Source organism: Triticum urartu, chromosome 4A, assembly GCF_056163025.1.
Source record: "Triticum urartu cultivar PI428250 chromosome 4A, HENAU_Tu73, whole genome shotgun sequence".
Lineage (NCBI taxonomy): Eukaryota > Viridiplantae > Streptophyta > Magnoliopsida > Poales > Poaceae > Triticum > Triticum urartu.
In genome coordinates this window covers 148006084-148028598 of record NC_141876.1, presented here as the reverse complement: position 1 = coordinate 148028598, position 22515 = coordinate 148006084, and the positions used below count along the sequence as shown (strand labels likewise).

Sequence of the window (22515 nt, the reverse complement as noted above, 5' to 3'; positions counted from 1 at the left end):
GTGAGAAAGGATGTGTCTTATTTAGGCTTCAGTATGAGGACTTGAACTATTGTCCCATTTACAATTCTTGCAGGTATGTTGTGGTAGACAACGGTATGGGTGAGAAGACGCAGAACAAAATACCCATTAATGTTCTTCGGTATATGCCAATCGTACCAAGACTTCAATGTCTTTTCATGGTCGAAGAGACGGCCAAACAGATGACATGGCACAAAACGGGCAAAAGAACCGATCTAGATGCAGATGGGAATGTGATGATGGTGCACACATCGGATGGTGAAGCGTGGAAGCGCTTCGATGCATTACATAAGGAAAAAATGACAGATCCAAGGCACCCTCGAGTCGTCGTCAGCACAAATGGGTTCAGTGTGTTTGGTCAGATGGCAACCCCATACAGCTATTGGCATGTGTTTGTCATTCCACTCAATCTCCCCCGGGCAGATTATGCAAAGAAAGAACATTTTCCCGACGTTGATAATTCCAGGGCCCAACTATCCAGGGAAGAATATGAATGTGTACATGCAGCCGCTTAAGGACGAATTGCAAGAGGCTTGGGATAATGGGTTCAAGAGATACGACACCTTTAGCAAAGAGAACTTCATAATGCGTGCCTGGTACATGTACTCAACGCATGACTTGCCGGCGTATGCGCTATTCGTTGGCAGGTGTGTGCATGGAAGGTTCCCGTGCCCCACATGCAAGGGAGCTCTTGAGTTTCATTGGCTGACGGCAGGGCGGAAGTATAGTTGCTTCGACTTGCATAGACCGTTTCTACATCCTGGCCATAAGTTCAGGAAAGACAAGAAGAACTTCATCAAAGGTAGAGTTGTCAAACACTCTGCACCACCTGCGTTGACAGGCCAACAGACCCTAGATCAGTTAAACGCTCTCAAGCCAGACCCAGAGTGTCCAGGGTATTTCAAGGGGTATAATAAGGAACACGCTTGGACTCACAAGACATGCTTCTGGGATCTGCCTTACTTCAAAGACCTCCTTTGCCCACACAACATCGACGTGATGCACACTGAAAAGAATATCGCCGAAGCCATTTTTGGTACATTGTTCGGCATAGAGGGGAAATCAAAGGATAATACTAAGGCTAGAGTCGATCAAGAGGAGCTATGTGATAGACCGTTACAAAACATGAAAGAACCGAAAGGAAAGGGGAACTGGACGAAGCGAAAGGCATGGTTCAATCTTGGAAGGCCAGCTATGAAGGAAATTATTTTGTGGGTGAAAATGTAGTTGATGTTCCCCGATGGGTATGCAACAAATCTAAAGAGGGGAGTGAGTTTTCAAAAGTTTAAAATATTTGGTCTAAAAAGTCATGATTGGCACATATGGATTGAGCGGATAATGCCGGTGATGTTGCGTGGCTTCATCCATGAGGATGAATGGCTAGTACTAGCAGAGCTAAGCTATTTCTTCCGTGTTCTTTGTGCAAAAGAACTATTGCCTGGCCTCCTAGAAGAAATGGAACAGTTGGCGCCGGAGTTGATCTGCAAGTTAGAGATGATATTTCCGCCAAGCTTCTTTAATCCAATGCAACACTTGATTTTGCATCTCCCGACTGAGGCACGATTGGGGGGGGGGGCGTGCAAAATCGTTGGTGCTAATCAACTGAGAGGATGCAAAAGATGCTTCGAGCAAAATGTAAAAATAAATGTAGAATAGAAGCATCGATGGAGGAGGCATTCATCACTGAGGAGGCGGCAAACTTCGTGACATCACACTACGAAGCCAAAAATCGTCATTTGCATAATCCGAAGCCTCGGTACAATGCTGACGAACCTCAAAAGGGTCAATCCAACCTCAGCCTATTCAAAGGGAATCTCGCACTAGCCAGTGATTGGAAACCAGTAAGGTTGGATGTTGAAGAATGGCAGACCATTTCGCGGTATGTCTTCAACAACCTAACAGAAGTGCGGCCGTACATCGAGTAAGATCTCGGTACATTGTTTCACAACTTCTAATTCCTTTGAACTTCTCTTATTCCTGGATATTAGATGCAGTCGATACGTCGCCATATTCTTGTATGGAGCGGTGATCCAAAAGGATTCTGTCGAAGAGTATGAGCTTTTGGCAAAACAAGGAGCCGAATATCCCGGTTTCATCTCTTGGTTCAAAAAACGGTAATTTCCATTAGACCCTTTCATTTCTTTGGCTAATTTGCCACTAATGCAACAATCCTTTCGTATTAAACTTGTAGGCTAATTCAGAGGTTATGGATGACGAATTGAGACAAGTAGCTAATGGTTTTGACTATAAGGTACGTTCATTTGACAAATATGACATCAATGGGTATCACTTTCGTACCTATGGCAAAGAGCTATCTATGGCCGACCGAAAGTCTACAAATTGTTGTGTCTCTGCTATCGGCGAAGGAGGTATCGAGTATTATGGAAGAGTTAAAGAAATTTATGAACTTGAATTCTATGGTGAAAACCCACCAAACGTCGTAGTCTTCAGATGTTATTGGTTCCAGCCGAGGGAGACTAGAAGGACTCATGAACATATAGGGCTAGTCAAAATCAAACAAAGCACCCATTTGGATGTTCTCGATGTCTATATTACGGCTCAACATGCAACCCAAGTTTTCTATCTACCGTGGGCCTGTCAAAGTGATCCAAATCTCAGTGGTTGGGACGTCGTTTATGAAGTGCCGCCGCATGTTAGATCACCTCCCCCCAATGAAAAGGATTATGAACCTCACATTAACCAAGACACATATGACGAAGGAGAATTCTTCCAAGAAACACGTCTTTCCAAAAAATGTTTCAAGAACCGCTCTACTCCATCCTAGAACATTGAAGTAGACAACGATAGTGAATCCGACTTCACCCCTGAGCCGGAACAAGAAGAGCTGGAAGAAGAAGAATTTACTGCTGTAGATGACCTGTCAATGCTTGAACGATTACGTAAAGGTGGCCTTCCACATGATGATGCATTTATTAATGATGATGATGATGAGCACGTCATTACCGATGCTGATGATGATGCTTTATTAGTGATGATGATGATGATGAGCACGTCATTACCGATAGTGATTATTAGGTATTCAAATTTTATGTTGTACTTGATTTATATAGTTATTTGTATGATTGTATGATTTATATAGTTGGTATTTATAATTTTCTTACTTTGTATGATTGTTTCTTATACATAGTGCCATGGTATTGATGTCCGCCCCGATCGGCCCTCGCCCGCTTTATGATTCGGATGTGGTAAATTCTCTTTCATAACTATTTGTTGCATTTCGCATTTATGACAATTATGGCCATCAAGTTTACATAGAGATATTTTAATCTAGGAGGTATGTGAACCGGAATTTGAAACGGCCCCTCTTGTCGAGAAGTTAAATTTAGTTGAAAAAGAAAATGAGTATTTGAAAGGAAAAATTAAAAGAATTGAAGAAGAGAAGATGACATTGGAGTTGTATGTTGCCGATGTCATCGATGATCACAAGATGAAGGTGAATGCAATGCGCTTGAAGATGGATGCAATGCGCCTGAAGCTTAAGAAGATTAGAAAATATGCCGTTGATAATGAGGCTTGGTATCATTATGCCGTTGGATCAATTGTTACCTTAGTTGCGATCTTCATCACATTTGTTGTGATGAGGGTAAGTTTTCTCTAGTGTTTTGCTTTACAAATGGATACTTAGCTTATTTTCCTCCTAAATGGCATAATTACCTAAGTTAGATAAAAAATGAGCTATACTTAGCATACTTAGGTAAAAAAATGGCATGATAATCTTTGTTAGCTCCAAAATGATATAGACTTAGCTTATTTTCCTCGAAAATGACATAATAACCTTACTAAGCTCCAAAATGACCTATTTACCTAGCTTAGCTCTAAAATGACCTACACTTAGCATTTTTACCTAGCTTAGCAATAAAATGACATTTTTACCTGCCTTAGTTAGAAGAAGAAGATAAAGAAGAGGAGAGGAGAAAAAGAAAGAGAAGAAGAAAAATCTTCTTCTTCTTCTTCTTCTAACTAGTCTTCTTCTTCTTCTTCTTCTTATTCTTCTAACTTTCATCTTTCCCAATTTGCAGATTTGCTTTACATGAGGAAGCTTGGATTCATGGAGTGTACTATTCTTCTGGTGCTTCCTTGTTGTTTATGAAAACTTGTTTGGATATGTATGTCTATATGGATATGTTGTTGGAAACTTGTTTCTGGTTTTGTATATATGGATATGTTGGACTTTGTTGAACTATGTTGTTGGATTTGATGAAATATGTTGTTGGACATGTTGGATATGTATGCATGTATATCTGTGTTTGAAACCATGCCTAATTGATGGGATTTAAATAAAATCAGGGGATATATAGCCTCTTTGCCGTCTGCTAGCAGACGACAAAGAGGACACGTGGCAGTCACCTGTGCAAACTGGGAACACTGGCTGCCTATTTGGTCATTTTGCCGTCTGCTGGCAGGCGACAAAGTGACCAACTATGCCGTCTGCTGGCGGACGGCATAGCTAGACACGTCGCAGCTTCCAAGTGCTGCCTAGCTGAGCTCTTTGTCGTCTGTCAGTGGACGGCATAGAGCTTCGACTCTTTGCCGTCCGCTGGCAGACGGCAAAGAGCACCGTTAACCCCCTAATGGCTCTCACGCCACCGCACTGCCGTCTGCTGGCCTCGGATGGCGGATGGCATAATCCTTTACCGTCCGTTTCTAGGAAGCGAATGGCAAAGAAGGCCTTTGCTGGCACGTGTTCATCCGGACAGTTTGCCGTCCGCTAGCGGACGGCAAAGAATTTTGCCGTCCGTGATCTATGCCTTTGCCGTCTACCATGGCGGACGGCAAAGAAGCTGATTCCAGTAGTGATATTGCTTGAGTTTATCCCTCTACATCATGTCATCTTGCCTAATGGGTTACTCTGTTCTTATGAACTTAATACTCTAGATGCATGCTGGATAGCGGTCCATGTGTGGAGTAATAGTAGTAGATGCAGAATTGTTTTGGTCTACTTGTCGCAGACGTGATGCCTATATACATGATCATGCCTAGATATTCTCATAATTATGCACTTTTCTATCAATTGCTCGACAGTAATTTGTTCACCCACCGTAATACTTGGTGGATTGTTCCGCAATATTCCTATCATGCGCCCATTCTCATATTCATTTTGATAATGTTCAGTACCTGACATGCATGAAAACAAGTGAGATTATCTTTGTAATGCAGAAGTGATTCTAATCCAATACTGCCTCCCTGTAAACCCCTTTGTGCTATCTCTGCAATTCTTCTAAGAGATGCCATGCATGCTGTAACTCGGTGTGTGCATTAATATAATGTGGCCTACTACTTGAAATATGAGATCTCCAGAAGTGATGATACTTCGCAGATGATAGCTTCAACATATAGTAAAGAAGAACAAGTTGACCTGACCTGACATATTCAAAATATACTGAGGGAGAACAACTCGACCTGACCAGTCGACTGCAAATGTATCAGACACTCTTCCCAACAAGGAACATACTTATTAAAGAAGAGAAGAGGATCATCTTAAAGAAGAGCAGAAGATCAAGCAGATTGAAGATATTACAAATCTTTCTATAGAATGTCGGTTGCCCACCCATGATGAACCAGAGCACATAGAGAAATAGTATTCCTTCCGGTCTCTCCATATGTGGCTCACATGCATTTCGAAACTAAAGTAGGAACATTTAGCTGACCAATTAAACATCTCTCAGTTTTACTAATATCAGCATAATATCAGATTTGAATTTGTTCAACTAAGCTTGTTTAGCTCGATGGGTGGAGAAGTGATATTACGACACAGACCACGTAGGCTGATTGTGGTCATCATAAAATGGGGAAACTGTAAGCATTATGAGTATAGTGTTGACTGTTGAAAGGGCATTTCCCTACTTTATGTTTTGGATGATGATGACAACCCTTTGTGGTCTAATCGTGTGCTATATGTTTCAGGTTCTCGATGCTTAGGCTTACATCGGATTGCTATTGCCTCTCGAAGGAAAAGATCAAAGACGTGTCCTCCACGCTTTTATTTTCTTTGGTCGTAGAGTACCCGTACTATCAAGAGGGAATCCTCATTAGGAAGCTCTGGGGGAATCAGTTCACGTACACTTTTCTCACCCTCTCTTTGCCTTCCTCAGGTGTGTGTGGGAGAGAGAGTTTTTCCTTGCCTCTTCCCCTCTTTTCTGCTCACTGTCTCTGCCCAGCGGTTGTACCGCTCTCTGGAGCGGTTGTACCGCTGGGTCTTGTCGCTCACCAGCTTTGCTCGAGCGGTTGTACCGCTGCCTCCGGGCGGTGGTACCGCCACCATGCTCTGCAACAGCTGGGGCGGTGGTTCCGTCCATGCACCGCTCAAGTACCGCTCTCGCTTCTGGTTTGATGCGGTTCTTGGGCGGTAGTGGCCCGGTTGGTCCGGTCGTTCCACGATGACCGGTACCACCGGTGGTCTGAGCGGTTCTTCCGCTCAGTACTTAGCCGCCCAAGAGCTCAAGGCCATGCGGTTGTTCCGGCCAGGCACCGCCCAAGTACCGGTCAAGCTCCTGTTTTGATGCGGTGGTTGTGCGGTAGCCAGGCAGTTAGTCCGGTTATTTTTATTAGCCGGTACTACCGCCCGCCTGTCCGGTTGTACCACTTGGTAGGGTTCTGCAGTTACACCGTGAGTCCCGGTTGTATCGGGACGAGGACCGGTTGTACCGCTGCAGTGCAAAAAACACAGTAACGGTTGGAAATGTGGGGTGACTATTTAAGGGGGCTTCTCCCACATACCACTCCCACCTTTGACCTCTCTCACTCCACCATTAATGCCCTTCAAGCTCTCTTGCCCGATCTCTCTCTCTCTAGCCACTCAAACTTGTTGATTTGCTAGGGATTGAAGGTGGAGACCTAGATCTACACTTCCACCAAAGGATATTTGCTTCCCCCATACTTTCTTGTGTGGATTTTGTTACTCTTGGGTGTTTGAGCACCCTAGACGGTTGAGGTCACCTCGGAGCCACATTCCATTGTGGTGAAGCTTCGTGGTTTTGTTGGGAGCCTCCAATTAAGTTGTGGAGAGAGCCCCAACCTTGTTTGTAAAGGTTCGGTCGCCGCCTTCAAGGGCACCAATAGTGGAATCACGGCATCTCGCATTGTGTGAGGGCGTGAGGAGAATACGGTGGCCCTAGTGGCTTCTTGGGGAGCATTGTGCCTCCACACCGCTCCAACGGAGACGTACTTCCTCTCAAAGGGAAGGAACTTCGGCAACACATCCTTGTCTCCACCGTCTCCACTCTTGGTTATCTCGTGCCTTTATTTGAGCAAGCTTACTTGTTTCATATCTCTTGCTTGCTTGTGTACCTATCCTCGTTGCATCATATAGGTTGCTCACCTAGTTGCATATCTAGACAACCTTCTTTGATGCAAAGTTTAAATTGTTAAAGAAAAGCTAAAAATTGTTAGTTGCCTATTCACCCCCCTCTAGTCAACCATATCGATCCTTTCAATTTGTATCAGAGCCTCGTCTCTTTATTAAGGACTTTACCGTCCAAAGAGTATGGTTGATACTGTAGACAGTGTGGAGGAACACTCCGGTGTGAATCCGATCTCGTCTACGGGAGATGGGGGAACTTCGGTCTCTCGTGAGGAGTTCAATGTGTCCTTCGAGACATTGAAAACCTCCATGACGACCGAAGTCGAAAGCATGTTTACTAAATTTCTTGAGGGTCTTAAACTATCCACCACACCGTTGAAAGTGGGTGATCCCGCCAACAAGGTGACGGATGCTATCCCCGACAAGGGGGAAGCTAGTAGTGAAAAGGCTCCTTCTTCTAGTGGCAAGAATGGCACCGGCATCTTTGCCCATGTGGAACCACCACTTGTTTATGGTGGACCGGTTCCTTCCACTCATTTGAATCATGCCGGTCCTCCCCCTAAGATTGTGAAAAATGAGGATTTTGATTCTTGGGTTTACCGATTTAAATGTCATTTAAATCATGTGAACACTAACCTTTGGAGAATCATTGAAGAAGGTTTCTATCCACATGATCCAAGCAACTTCACTCCTTGAGAAGCCGCGGACAATCAATTCAATGAGAATGCTCTCTTCATCATTCAAGATGCAATTCCACCCGAAGACCTACCTCATCTTCGTCCTTTCGCCTTGGCCAAAGATGCATGGCATTGTGTCGTGTCTCTCTACCGGGAAGCGCAAGCATTCAACGCTCCAACTATAAAGTGGTACAAGATGAGGCCGATGAGTTTGCAATGAAGGAAGATGAAGAACCTCGTGAGCTCTATCGGAGAGTAACCAAACTCGCGGTCTCACTACGAGATCACGGGAGCAAGGACACGGATGACAATTGGATCAAGCGCAAATTCCTCAAGGCAATGATGCCCTATCACAAGGCCATGTCCTCCGTCATTCGTCAAAGACCGGACTTCCACACTTTGACCTCAAGCAAAGTGTTGGATGAGTTTGTGGCCATGAACATTTTGGACAAGACCACCGACAATGCGGTGCTCCGTTGTCAACGGGCAAAGAAGCCTAACCTTGCATTGAAGGCCAAGCTCATCGTGGAAGACGAAGAAGAGGAAGAAGAGGAGAGCAACCCCGAAGATACGAAGTATGCATATCATGAACACATGGCACTTGCTTCAAGGCAATTTTGGAGCAAGAAAAACTCGAGGCCAAACTTTAGCAAAAACAACTCGAGTGGTACAAGGGGCAAGCAACGTGTAAGGACTTGCTACAATTGCAGCAACGTGAGTCATTTCATTGCGGAATGCCTGTATGAGAAGAGGGAAGACAATGGTGGCAAGCTCATCCGAAAGGACAAGGCCAAGTTGTTCCCCAACAAGAACAACTTCTCCAAGAAGACTCCTCCCAAGGCTTTGGTTGTGCAAGAAGAGTACAATGAGGATGATGATGATGATGAAGATGATGAGTCGGTTGCCATGGCCTCCGTTGCCATTGCAACAACTTCACGGGTGTCTCTCTTCGACTCACCCAACTAGAGCATCACCGCCAAGTGCCTCATGGCTAAAGCAACCAACAAGGTAACCTCCAACATCAAAACTACCATCATTAATCATCCTTCCCCGACGGATTGCATTAATGAACTTGAGGGAGCTAATGTGGAGGCTAACGAGTTTGAGGCCTTTATGGGCAAACTCAAGGGAAAATCCAAGAAGCACTTTGTTGCTCTCTTGGAACAACTTGGTGAAGCCAATGACATGCTCGAGGCTCACGAGGACACCATCTCTAAGATGGAAGGGCATAGTCGTGACTATGCCGATGAGATCTTGGATCTTTCCAATGCTCTTGAGGAAGAGCGTGGTCTTCGTTTGGTTCTTGAGGAGTCACACAACGTTGATCATGCTAAGTTAAAGAAAGATTATGATCATGACCTCATTGTTTCTCGTGTGCTAAATTCCGAGAAGGCCAAACTCGGGGTTGATCTTGCTAGACTCAAAGAGGAGTTTTATATACTTGACAAGGCCCACAAGGCCTTGAAGGGTATTCACGCTAGTCTCAAGGAGTCTCATGATCAATTCCAAGTGAAGCTAACTAAGGAGAAAGCAACTTTTCCTCATATGGTTTTAATTGATAATGCAAATGTTACTAACCCGTGTTGTGAGCATATACATCTTGTTGAGGAAAATGCTAAGTTGAAGGAGCAACTTGAGAGAGGTCTTGCGACTTGCATACAAGGCAAGAAGAACCTCAACGATCTCTTGATCAACCAAAAGGGAGTTGTGGCCAAGGAAGGGGTTGGGTACGTGCCCGACTCCAAGAACAAGAAGAAGAATGACAAGACCAAACGACCTCCTCCTCTCATGCAAACCTTTGTGAGGGAGGGAGAGAGTGCCCCCGAGGAGAAGAAGAAGAACAATGTCAAGAAGGGCAATGTCACCCCTCCCAACAAAGCCGGCGATTTTAATCCTTCTTATGTGTTATGCCGTGCTAGTGACGGGCATGTTTATGCCAAATTTGTTGGTTCTCTTCATGAATACATTGAATGGTCTATTTGGGTTCCTAAGACCCTTGTTACTAACATCAAAGGACCCATTACAAAATGGGTACCTAAAACCAAGCATTGATCTCTTGTAGGTGTTTGCTTCCGGTGGTGGATCATGGTTGCTTGATAGCGGAGCTACAAATCATATGACCGGAAGCAAGGACTTGGTGGTGGACGTGCACAAGGTTCCATCTATGCCCACCAATGTCGAGTGGGGTGACGCCTCATCTTCTAAGGTATTGGGACTTGGCAAGGTGGTCATCTCTCATGATCTCACGATCGAGAAGGTCATGCTTGTTGAGTCCCTTGCATACAATTTACTTTCCGTTCGTCAACTTGCAATCATGGGCTTTGCCACTTTCTTTGATATCGATACCGTGGCCCTCTTGTGGATCAAGACTCTTAAAGTAGCCTTTGTTGGGCATGTCGAGAACAGTCTATATGTGATTAACTTTTCGGAGCGACCCACTAAGACCGCGACATGCCTAATGGCTAAAGTTGATGTGGGATGGCTTTGGCATCGCCGTTTATCCCATGTCAATATGAGATCTTTGCAAAGTCTCCTCAAGGGGGACCATGTCCATGGACTAACGAATGTTAGTTTTGCTAAAGATCGTGCGTGCAGTGCCTGTATTGAAGGAAAGCTACATGAGAAGGCTCACCCTCCCACGACTATCATTTATTCAAAGAGGCCTTTGGAGCTCCTTCACATGGATCTCTTTGGGGCTCCATCCTTCGATAGTCTTGGAGGTAGGAAGTATTGCTTGGTTATTGTGGATGACTACTCAAGGTACACGTGGGTGTATTTCTTCAAGAGGAAGAGCGAGACCCAACAAACCGTCATTGACTTTGCAAATGAAGCACAACGTCAACACAATGCAAAGATCTTGACAATAAGAAGTGACAACGGCACCGAGTTCAAGAACTACACCTTGGATGAATTTCTTAGTGATGAGGGAATCAAGCATCAATTTTCCGCACCATACACCCCTCAACAAAACGGTGTTGCGGAAAGGAAGAACCAGACGTTGATGGATGCGGCAAGGACCATGATGGCGGAGTTCAAGTCTCCGTACAACTTTTGGGCCGAAGCCATCAACACCGCGTGTCATGCATCCAATCGGCTCTACCTCCGCAAGGGCTTGAACAAGACTCCATATGAGATACTCACCGGTAACAAGCCCAACCTCAAGTACTTCCGGGTATTCGGGTGTAAGTGTTTCATTCTCAAGAAAGGTGTTCGGTTGTCTAAATTTGAGGCTAGAGCTCATGAGGGCATATTTGTTGGTTATGCTACGAACTCTCATGCTTACCGTGTCCTCAATAAATCCACGGGACTTATTGAGGAGACGTGTAACGTGGAGTTTGATGAGAATAACGGCTCCCAAGTGGAGCAAAGTGGCACTTGTGATGTAGGTGATGAAATTCCTCCTCAAGCCATAAGAAGAATGGGTGTTGGTTTTATCCTACCCATTGAGGAACCCCTTGTGGCCGAAGGAGAAGGACAATGCTCCACTCAAGTGGAGCCATCACCAACGCAAGGCCCACACGCTTCCGAAGAACAAAGTGAAGGCCCTCCACCTCATGAACAAGACCAAGGGAAAGATCATACTCAAGACGGTGTTGACACACCAAGTGATGCCCAAGGTCAAGTTCTCTCCCCCGAGCAAGTTCAGATCAAGAACAAGTTCATGACGGCGCTCAAGATGATCAAGTAACCGCTCCTCAACTCACCACCGAGGAGGAATTAGAGCGTCGTGCCGCCAAGATTGCATCCAAGCTCTCCACCAAGGATCATCTCATGACGAATGTGCTTGGAAGCTTAAGAAAGGGGGTAAGCACTCGTAGGCAATTAGCAAATTATTGTGAGCATCACGCGTTTGTCTCTTGTGTGGAACCCCACAAGGTCTATGAGGCGCTAGAAGATCCGGATTGGCTCAATGCCATGCACGAAGAACTCAACAACTTCGAGCGCAACAAAGTGTGGAGATTGGTGCCAAGGCCAACGGGGAACCATAATGTCATTGGAACCAAGTGGATATTCAAGAACAAGCAAGATGCCCATGGGATTATCATTCGCAACAAGGCTCGTTTGGTAGCACAAGGCTACTCCCAAGTCGAGGGTATCGACTACGGTGAAACCTTTGCTCCCGTTGCTCGTCTTGAATCCATTCGCATGTTGATTGCATATGCTTCTCATCATAACTTTAAGTTACAACAAATGGATGTGAAGAGTGCTTTTCTTAATGGTCCCATTAATGAATTGGTGTACGTCAAGCAACCCCCCGGGTTCGAGGATCCCTACTTTCTCGATCATGTGTATCAACTCGATAAGGCACTCTATGGCCTTAAAGAAGCCCCACGTGCGTGGTATGACCACCTTACCGAGTTGTTACAAGACCGTGGTTTTGAAGTTGGGCTAATCGACCCCACTCTTTTTACTAAGAAGGTCAAAGGGGAGTTGTTTGTGTGCCAATTATATGTTGATGATATTATCTTTGGTTCTCCTAACAAAGCTTTCAATGAGGAATTTTCCGCTCTCATGACCTCAAAGTTCGAGATGTCCTCCATGGGAGAGTTGAAGTTCTTTCTAGGGTTCGAAGTGAAGCAAAGAAGAGAAGGAACCTTCATCAATCAATCCAAATACACTCAAGACATGCTCAAGAGATTCAAGCTAAGTGACGTCAAGCCGGCTTCCACTCCAATGCCCACCAAGTGCCAACTTGACTTAGATCCCAATGGTAAAGTGGTGGATCAAAAGGTATATCGTTCCATGATTGGATCCTTGCTTTACCTTTGTGCATCTAGACCGGACATCATGTTGAGTGTGGGAATTTGTGCATGGTTTCAAGCCGCACCTAAGGAAAGTCACTATGTGGCGGTCAAACGAATCTTTCGATATTTGGCTCATACCCCAAATTTTGGCCTATGGTACCCTAGAGGATCAAACTTCAAGCTTGTAGGGTACTCGGATTCTGATTGGGCGGGAGACAAAGTGGATAGGAAGTCCACTTCTGGAGGGTGCCAATTCCTTGGTTGCTCTTTGGTAAGTTGGTCTTCCAAAAAGCAAAGTTGTGTGTCTCTCTCGTCCACTGAGGCGGAGTATGTTGCCGCCAGTAGTTGTTGTGCTCAAGTCCTATGGATGAGGCAAACTTTAAAGGATTACGGTGTCACTTGTGACAAAGTGCCTCTTTGGTGTGACAATGAAAGTGCCATCAAGATCTCTCTCAATCCGGTGCAACATTTCAAGATGAAGCATATTGAGATCAGGTATCACTTCATCCGGGATCACATTAGACGAGGAGAGATCGAGCTCAACTATGTCAACACTCATGACAACCTTGCAGATATTTTCACGAAGCCCTTAGATGAAGCAAGATTTCTCGAGTTAAGGCATGAGCTAAATATCATTGATTCGAGCAATGTGGCTTGAACCCTTGCACACCCTACCACGCTCAATTTGTTGTCTAGTTTAGGTGTAGGCATGGACATAGTGGGAGTGTTGTTCTCTCAATGAACTCTCCCTCCCCCCATTATGCATAAATTGATTGTGTCTTTCACATTAGCCATTTTTGATGGTACTTGTGCTTCAAAGACGAGTTTTGGTCATGGACCCAAGGATAATTCTTCGCGGTGCCATACCAATTGACTCAAACATAGGTGGCCTCGGCCACCGTCCTCTCTTCGGGAGGTTGGAGTTAGCCTTGTTGTTCTCGTGTTGTTTTCTCTCTTTCTCTCTTTGCTCTTTGTGTTAGGTTCTCCTAGGGTGTTTCTTCTCTCCTGTTTTGTGCCCCTTCTTCCTCCCTTCGGATTGCACTCTTTTGATCTTGGCTTGGGCTTAGGTGGTCGGGCGGTACAACTGGTACCACGAGCGGTTCTACCGCTGGTACCGGGTTGTGCCGTCCCAAGGGTCTCCGCTCGGTGCTTGGGCGGTTCCACCGCACAAACCCATGGTAACCCACATCCGGTACTACCGGTTGATGCCGTGCGGTACTACCGCTGCCTCCCAGGCATCGGAAGTACCGCCTCCATCCACCGGTCTGTACCAGACGAGCGGTACAACCGCTCCCCTAAGCGGTTCTACCGGGGCGTGTGTACGGGCCTATATATACTCGACGGGGCTGAAGGGTTGTCTTTTTCCCTTCGTCCTCGTTCCTCTTTTTTTGCCCTAGCCGCCGGCCATCTCTACCCCTGCCCCGGAGTGTGTCTCGTGCTTCGGATCCTTGGCTCTCCGTGGATTCTCTCCGTGGAGGCCTCCCGATCTCTTCCCATGGATGGTGGTAATGCCTCGTGTTCTTTGCCTCTAGATTTTTTTAGGGTTCTTCCTTGTCTAGGGCTTTACTTATCTTTCTGCGTTTAGTGTTCGATCTATGGCTTAGAAGAGTTCTTTGTTAGCCTCCTGTCTTGTTTGCAGCACTTAGAATTCAGAATATTACTTGTGTGATTCGTATGCCTCGGTTAGATCTATCTTCCTTGGTAGTGCCACTGTCAGCGGTTCTACCGCCCCTACGGGCGGTACAACCGCTGGAGCGGTACTACCGGCGGAAGATCCGGTACAACCGGAGTATATCAACCACTAAGCACTGTTCTATCTTCTCTGTTGTTGCAACTTGTTCCTTTTCTGCTAGTGGGTGCAATCCTCTCATCCTTGTTGGATTTTTGTGTGTTCTTTTTGTGTGTGTGTTCAGGTGGCTCTAGTTCTCGCTCTGCTCCTCGCAAGACCAAGAAGAGGGCACGAAGGACCTTGTGCCCGGTTGTGTCTGATGAAGAAGAAGAAGTTGTGATTCCCACCAAGCCCACTCGCCATGAAAAGTCTGCAGCTGCTAAGCAACGTGTGGTTATGCCGTTGCATCGTAGGAAAGCCAAGGATTGGGAAGCTTTTCGAAACGAATATAGGAACATTAGGTGACCAATTAAATGTTCTCTGTTTTAGTAATATGAGCATCATATCAGATTCGTATTTCAACACTTAAGCTTTGGAATTATGAGTGGCATGTTGTTTCACTTGATGGGTTGAGGTCTTGAGGAGTAGTGCTAGCACGACATGAAGCACCTACGATGATGGTAGTGAATATAAAGGGGAGGAAATAATAAGCTTTACGACTATAGTGACCGTTCCATGGCAGATCTAAAGGTGCAAACCGGACAAAGCTACTTCGCAACCAATGTTTGCTTTCAACTAGCCACTACGATTTGGTACGGACAAGAAATGTACAGTAAACAATTTACGATCTATTTTCCGGGTGAGATCAATTACTTAAGCACATATGGAAGAGTACCCCCTCTCTTGCGATGCTGTGTAGGCCCTTGATGATACGTTGAGGGTGCTGCGGGTGCGATGGCTATCAGCGGCGGGGAAGAAGACTCTAGACGACAGACGGCCGGGTCAGGGGATAAATCATGTTGCCGTGGACAAGGCGGTCGTAGGAGTGGCAACGGAAAGGTGGACTATGATACGTCTCCATCGTATCTACTTTTCCAAACACTTTTGCCCTTGTTTTGGACTCTAACTTGCATGATTTGAATGGTACTAACCCGGACTGACGTTGTTTTCAGCAGAATTGCCATGGTGTTATTTTTTGTGCAGAAATAAAAGTTCTCGGAATGACCTGAAAATCAACGGAGAATTATTTTGGAATATATAAAAAATACTGGAAGAAAGATCCATGCCAGGGGGCCCACACCCTATCCACGAGGGTGGGGGCGCACCCTACCCCCTGGGCGCGCCCCCTGCCTCATGGGCCCCCTGACGCTCCACCGACCTCAACCTTGAATCCATATATTCACTTTTGGGGAGAAAAAGAATCATAGAGAAGGATTCATCGCGTTTTACGATACGGAGCCTGTCGTGGAATTGTCACGGCAGATGTCCTAAGGTGAGGATTTAGTCGTGAGGCCAACGCATCTATGTGGTAGCTTGAAGGGGTTGAGCGGAATCGAGAGACGCAACACACAAGACGAGGATTTAGACAGCTTCGGGCCCCGGGAAACATCGTTCGGTAATAACCCTACATGCTGTTTGAGGCTAGGTCTCATTATGATCATGAGAGAGTCGCCGTAAACCGGCTCCCCTCTAGTTATGTCTAGCCCTAGAGATTGTTTCTTGTTGATTGTCCCTTCCCCCTCTTTGGGGAGCCCTGCCCCTCCTTATATATGTTGAAGGGGCGGTTTACATGTGGAGTCCTATTAGGATTAGGACTAGTCTATCTCTAATACAAACCGGATACAAGTCCTGGTCTTAACTCCTTGTAAGGTAAATATTCCTCATGCCTTTCCTCTTAAACCGGCCCACCATTAAACGTGAACCGGCCTTCTGGGTCTTGGGCCTTGTCATCCGTCTGTCCCGCACGCCGGATCACCAGTGAGTCATAATGACCAGGTGGGTTGCTTGTAAACCGCCAGGTCAGGGCGGGTCGCCAGTAACTCGCCAAGTATCAGCGGGGTCTTCAGATAAACCGCCAAGTCCGGCCGGTTTACACTGTATATCCCCGACATTAGCCCCTAGTTTAATTTGGATTTATCCATGTTAAACTGATCCTGTAAAACAAATACAAGAACAAATTTGATAGATTATGCTCCAGGTTAAGAATTCTTGTAAACCGGCATCTGATCATCCTTAATTCCTTGCCATTTCCTTCTTCTAGAAAATCCAAGTCAATAAGCCAGCTTCATACTCAATTTGTTGACATTGGTTTCTCACAGAGAAATATTATGAAGAATAATCCACTTGAGTCGGCTTCCAAAGCGCCAGATTAAGAAATATGGGTCTTGAAATACTCATCTGATATTCAACTGGTTTGAAGATGCCGAACTTGCCGGTTTATCATTGCCAAAAATTGCCAGGTTATATGACTGATAATTCCGTGTCATGATTGTTGCTAACTCCGGTTCCTGATTGTTGCCAACGCCGGTTTATGATTATTGATGATGCCGGGTTGCAAACACAGGGTCATAATAATTGGTGACGCCGGGTCAATCTGGTTTGCTCAAAACAGAGATTTTGAAAATATTTCTCTGATAATAATATAATACTTGTAGCCCCCAAGTATTGAGCAGAACAAAGTGATGGCTTAAGACTTGCTTCAATATAAATACTGCCACTTTCGAAGAAATCCATGTTGTTCATCCCAGTCACTAGTAAAAACTGAATACTCCATATTATGTAGCCCCCAAGTGCCGGGTTGTCATGCTTGCAGCAACCTGGGATTTGTAATTTCCTGATGCTCATAAAAATTTCGACCAGTGTAGCCCCCAAGGGCCGGGTCATTATGCAATAATGAGCAGGGACTTTGTAGATATGATCATGTAGATTTTGAATCAGCAATGTGTAGCCCTCAAGGGCCGGCTTAGTAAGATAATACTGAGCTGGGACTTTATATATACTTCATTGACAATAATATCATATGATGTAACCCCCATCATGGGGCTTGAACCCACGTCCACAAGGTTAAGAGCCTTGTGCTTTATCAACTGAGAAGTGGATCCTATAATATAATGGAATAAAACCTGTGTACCTTGAATTGTTGACAGGAGAAATTGGTAGCCCCCAAGGGCCGGCTCATTATGATATGATGAGTCGGGTCTTCAATAAGGCCAATAAAAATGACTTTGCATTAGCCCCCAAGTGTCATGGTGCATGCTTGCAGCGACATGAGACTTGCATATTTGATATAATCTCAACTTGAATAGTGTAGCCCCCAAGTGCCGGGTCGTAAGCCTGCAGCGACTCGGGACTATTCCTTCCATTGCAAAATAAATCATATTCATCGACAAAATAATATCCATTGCGCTAAAGCGACTTTGAAAACCTCAATCATAATATTAATAACCATAATAAAAATCCAGCCATGTTGGCTATTCAAGATAATATAATCCGGTATGAAAATCTTATTCATCCAATATCATAATGAAAATTCAGCCAAGTTTGGCTATTTGAATAATATAACCCAATCATTTATAAGCGCATGATTCCTATGGCGCAATCCAAATATATACTGGCGACTTATAGTCCGAAGCCAGGCCGGTTTAATAAACACCGGATAATTTCTCATCATATACTGGCGACTTATAGTTGAAAGCCAGGTCGGGTTAGTAAATGCCGGTGATTTATAATCATGCTTTATTCAACTTGTTTCTGCATACAACAAGTTTAAAGTGTCCGGGCGGTTTACCGTTGGACGGTTCATAATGCCCAACATATAACCCAGGTTTATAACCAAGGCTGCACTTAAAAATAATCAAATATGAAATATATCATACCTGTGACATTGAATCACATCGTTGGTTTACCAACTTTTTGTAATAGGGGTAATAACCCAGATTTTGAGTACTGAGAACTCCTGCCATATTGTGTCGGTTTATGATAAAACCGTACCAGGTTGTAATAAACGCCGGTTTAACCACATATAATACTGGCGACTCGTAGTCAAACCAGACCGGGCTAATAGTCTCTGGATTATAACTTGATCGTGTACTAACAACTTGTAGTTGAAAGCCGAGCCGGGTTGATAAACACCGGTTTACTCCATAATAGGATGGTAACAGAAAATCAAACCAGGCAGATAGCCTCCGGATTAAGATTTGACCGTGTTCCGTCAATTTGTAATTTGATAGTCGAACCAGTTTAAGAATTGTCAGTTTAAAAACGCAACAAAAATAAAAGAAACAGTTATCAAGGAAAATATTGAAGCAAAGGCAATGATAAAACCATTTGCAAAAAGAGGCTTATTGAGCCAATCAGATGGTGTTACCATGGTCGGACACGACCAAGCTCCCCAATGGTGTAGCTATGGTTCAAGTCAGCCAGGTCCCCAAATGAAACCGTGGCATTATGCCGATCAAGAGGCGTGGCAATGGTTCGGGTTCGACCAAGCCCCCAAGTGATTCTATGGCCTTAGGCCGATCAAGAGGTGTGACTGGTTCAGACTTGACCATGTCCCCAAGTGATCTGGTGGCTTTCGCCTATCAAAAGGTGTTGCATCGGTTCGGACACGACCAAGCCCCCAAGTGATGTTTATAAAATTTTCAAGGGATAAACCGGAGGCCGCTTTAAGACAGAACAACTCCGTGTAACCACGCATGATGTAAAAGAACAGAGACCCCGCTTTATGAAGCAGACGCCCCATGTGATCAATAATATGTCAGGCCAGTAAGGCGGGATACCCATGTTTGAACCGCGCATCGTGGCAGCAGGTCCTCTTCGGCAATTTTTAACTTTTTGCAAGAGATAAATTCTTCTTGAACCGGGATCTTGAACCGGATATTGAGAGCTTCAAAGCTTTGTGGGAGACATCTTTCCCTTGAACCGGATTTTAAACCCGAATCTTCATTTTTAGCCGGAAATTTTCTGATGGCCTTTAAATTCGAACTTGCGAGAAGTTAATTCCTTTTTGAACTGGAAATTCTTAAACCGGATTTGAGAGCTTCAGAGCTTTGTCAGAAAACAAATTTCCCTTATACCAGATTGTAAACTGGAGTCCTTTTCTGATGACCCGAAACTTCTTCATTGAGCCGGGATTTTGTAACTGTCATATACTTTCTAATCCGGAAATCTTCTGACAGCATGATGTGAATCCGGGACCGGGTTATCTTTCCCTCCAATGTATTGGGGTTCTTGACTTCACTGAAAACCGACAATGTTTGCTAAGTCATATCATTGTAGCCCCCAAGTCTCAAGGTGACTCGAGGAGTTGGCTTGAGATTCTCCATATTTGACCGTGATATAAACCGGCATAACTTGTATATCATTGGTGTTGATAGCACGATGTGAATCCACAGAAGGTTGAGGTGACTGCGGCGGGTTGTAAATGATCCCGTATGAGCCGTGTCAGCAACTCGGCCAATGGTTCCTTCCAACTGGTGATTTGAAGTTAAGCAAACTGTAGTGGCGGTGATTTGTGCGCCTGCCCATTGAACCACCCAGTGCAGACGGTGGTTGATAGTATATGATGATTTGCCTCCATTTTGTTGAAAGAAAAACTGGGCTACCCAAGCTGTGACTTGCTCATACTCAATAAACAGCTCATGCAGACAGGTGCGGCCCGGTATGTTGATGTAGACCAGGCCGCGAGAGACGGACGACAAGGACGACCGCAACATCAGAGGTAGATCGGACAGATGAGTCGGCCGCGGCATTGTAAGCTGGTGCGGACGGGGAAGATCGGCACCGGTGTCGTAAACCGGCTCGGACGGGCGAGTTAATTGCGGGCGCGGTCCCGACAAGCTGATGTAAACCGGGCCATAGGGACGGCGACCTTCTCACGTTCATTCACCAGGTGGTAGGACACGGATGAAACGCCAGTCCAGAACGTTGCTAGCGCGTGCTCCATGCCCGTAACATAGCGCCTCATTTGTAATGAACACTTGTCCTGCATAAACAGTATTGCAGACCAAGGCAAAGATAAACTGTTCTTTGATAAAAATAATATGTGCTAATAAAATATATTTCATATGGGTATCACCTGATGTGTTTAGGCCGGAAATAACCCGCCATGAAGTTGATGATAACTGTATGAAGCTGAAATTAATCACGGGTAAACCGGCTGCAGTGTGGTAAACCGGTGCGGACGGGTGAGTCGGCCGTGATGTTTGTAAACCGGCACGGACAATGAGTCGGCCGCATGCGTGGACGGATGTAAACCGAACAGCAGGGGCGGTGATTTGCATGTGTATCCATCGAGCAGCATGGCCCGGAAGAACGCCACTGCAGAACTATGCTGGCATGCGCTCCATGACCGCGGCATAACAATACATTTGTCATAAATAATTATCCTGCATAAAAACATTGCAGCAAAGATAAATTGTTTTTTGACAAAAAACAATATGTGTTAAAAGTAGACTCGGATGAATATCACCTGATTTATCCGGACGACAAATGATCCGTGCGCAGGTTAGAATTTGATCGTACCAAACATTAGTGTAGATGTGCCAGTATTTTAGTTTTCATGGAGTACTACCAGTACCCCCAATTGATTCCTTGACCATGTGATCCTCCTAGCGCCACGCGATACTAGTACTGTAATACTAGTTGCTTTTGCTTCTGTCTTTTTATGAGAAAATGGTGGTTCTCATGGCTGACTTGACCATCACAGTAGCATAGCACTTTCCTTTGATCTTTGTTTGTTTCCAACAGCAGTTCTGAGGCTAGTCTTGACATTGTAGTTCAACGAGCTACGGCCGAAGCACGCATGGCACCGGCGATTCAGAAGTGAAAACGAGCAACGGCACAGACGGCGGTTCAGAAGCAGCAACTCAAGGTCACGATAGCAGCTCAAGGCGTCATTGCCGCGGCAGTGGAGAAGCGCTGGTGAACCGGCGGGTTGAGGCAAACACCTTGGATGCATCAGACGGCTCATCACTGCGGACACGAGCTCGCGCGGTGGTGGCTCGGAGTAGAACTTGGCGATCGACTTGATGGCGCGAGAGGCAACCAGGGCCGGAGCAGGCAAGGCATGAAGGCGACTCCGGAGTAGTGAGGCTCGACGGCGACTCTCTAGCGGCAGCTTGAGGCAGGACGGTCCAGAGGGCAACCGGGCGGCTCACGGTGTTGTGCGGAAGTGAAGGCCAAGGCGACGGCAGGGGCGGACGACCGTGAGGCCGTGTGGGCAGGACAACGTAATAACGTAAATTGAAGGTCACATACGGCGGCGTACAGGAGCTGGAGCCAGCGAGGGGCTTGGCGACTTGAAGGCCGAAGCGGACTCGGTGTCGAAGCCAAGGTCGTTGAATCATTGGTCATCCGGCAGCAGCAGCGAAACCCACGGGGTAGGAGCAGAGGCTCCTCGAGGCCGGGCGACTCACAGACTTGAAGCAGGCCGACCATAGCCGCAGCTCGGCACACCGGCGAGGGCGACTCGGAGGCGGACTCACAATCCAGCCATTGCAGAAGGCGGACTTGGTCTGACGGTGATGGCGGCAGGCGGGTTAGAGGCGGACGCAAGGCCGTGACCTGAAGGAAGGAAGCTCGATGAGGTTGGCTACGGCCAGAATGGCAGCGAGGCCGGCTCGCGGCGGTGGAGGTGCCCCGGCGAGGCGGTTCAGTGAGACGGGGCCGCAGACGCATGAGCCTCCAAACGGGTCAACGGTGGTTTCCGACAGGGACGCTGTAGGTTGCCTCAAACACCAGTCCAACTTGGCAACTTTTTCTCAATTCTGGAATTAATCTCCTCGTAGCCTCTCTCCTTATCTTCTAGTGGCATACTAGTACTTGAAAACACCAGGTTGATGCTTAATGCGATGTAAACAATGCGCGTGTCTGCACTCTTTGATTTAATCAAAAACAACAACTCGGCAACTCTAACTGCAGAAACGTGTGCAACTTGATGGCTTTGGCGGATAAACATCTGCAGCCGTCGTGGTGAATCCTATTGTTTTCCGGATGGCTTGAAAACATATGACTTGACGGCGGCGCACCAAACAATATATCTGCCTTCCGGGTCGTGCGCGGCTGCACGTACGAAACCCTAACCTCTCAAACTTAAACTTGGATTGATGACTCTTTTTCACCGGATGATCGCAAGATCCTCGATCC

At 45.9% G+C, this 22515-nt stretch overlaps 1 pseudogene; it reads left to right on the top strand.

Annotated features, from left to right (window-relative positions):
• Positions 1-257: 257 nt before the first annotated feature.
• On the top strand, positions 258-1245 carry LOC147975182 (uncharacterized; annotated as a pseudogene).
• The last annotated feature ends 21270 nt before the right edge of the window (positions 1246-22515 follow it).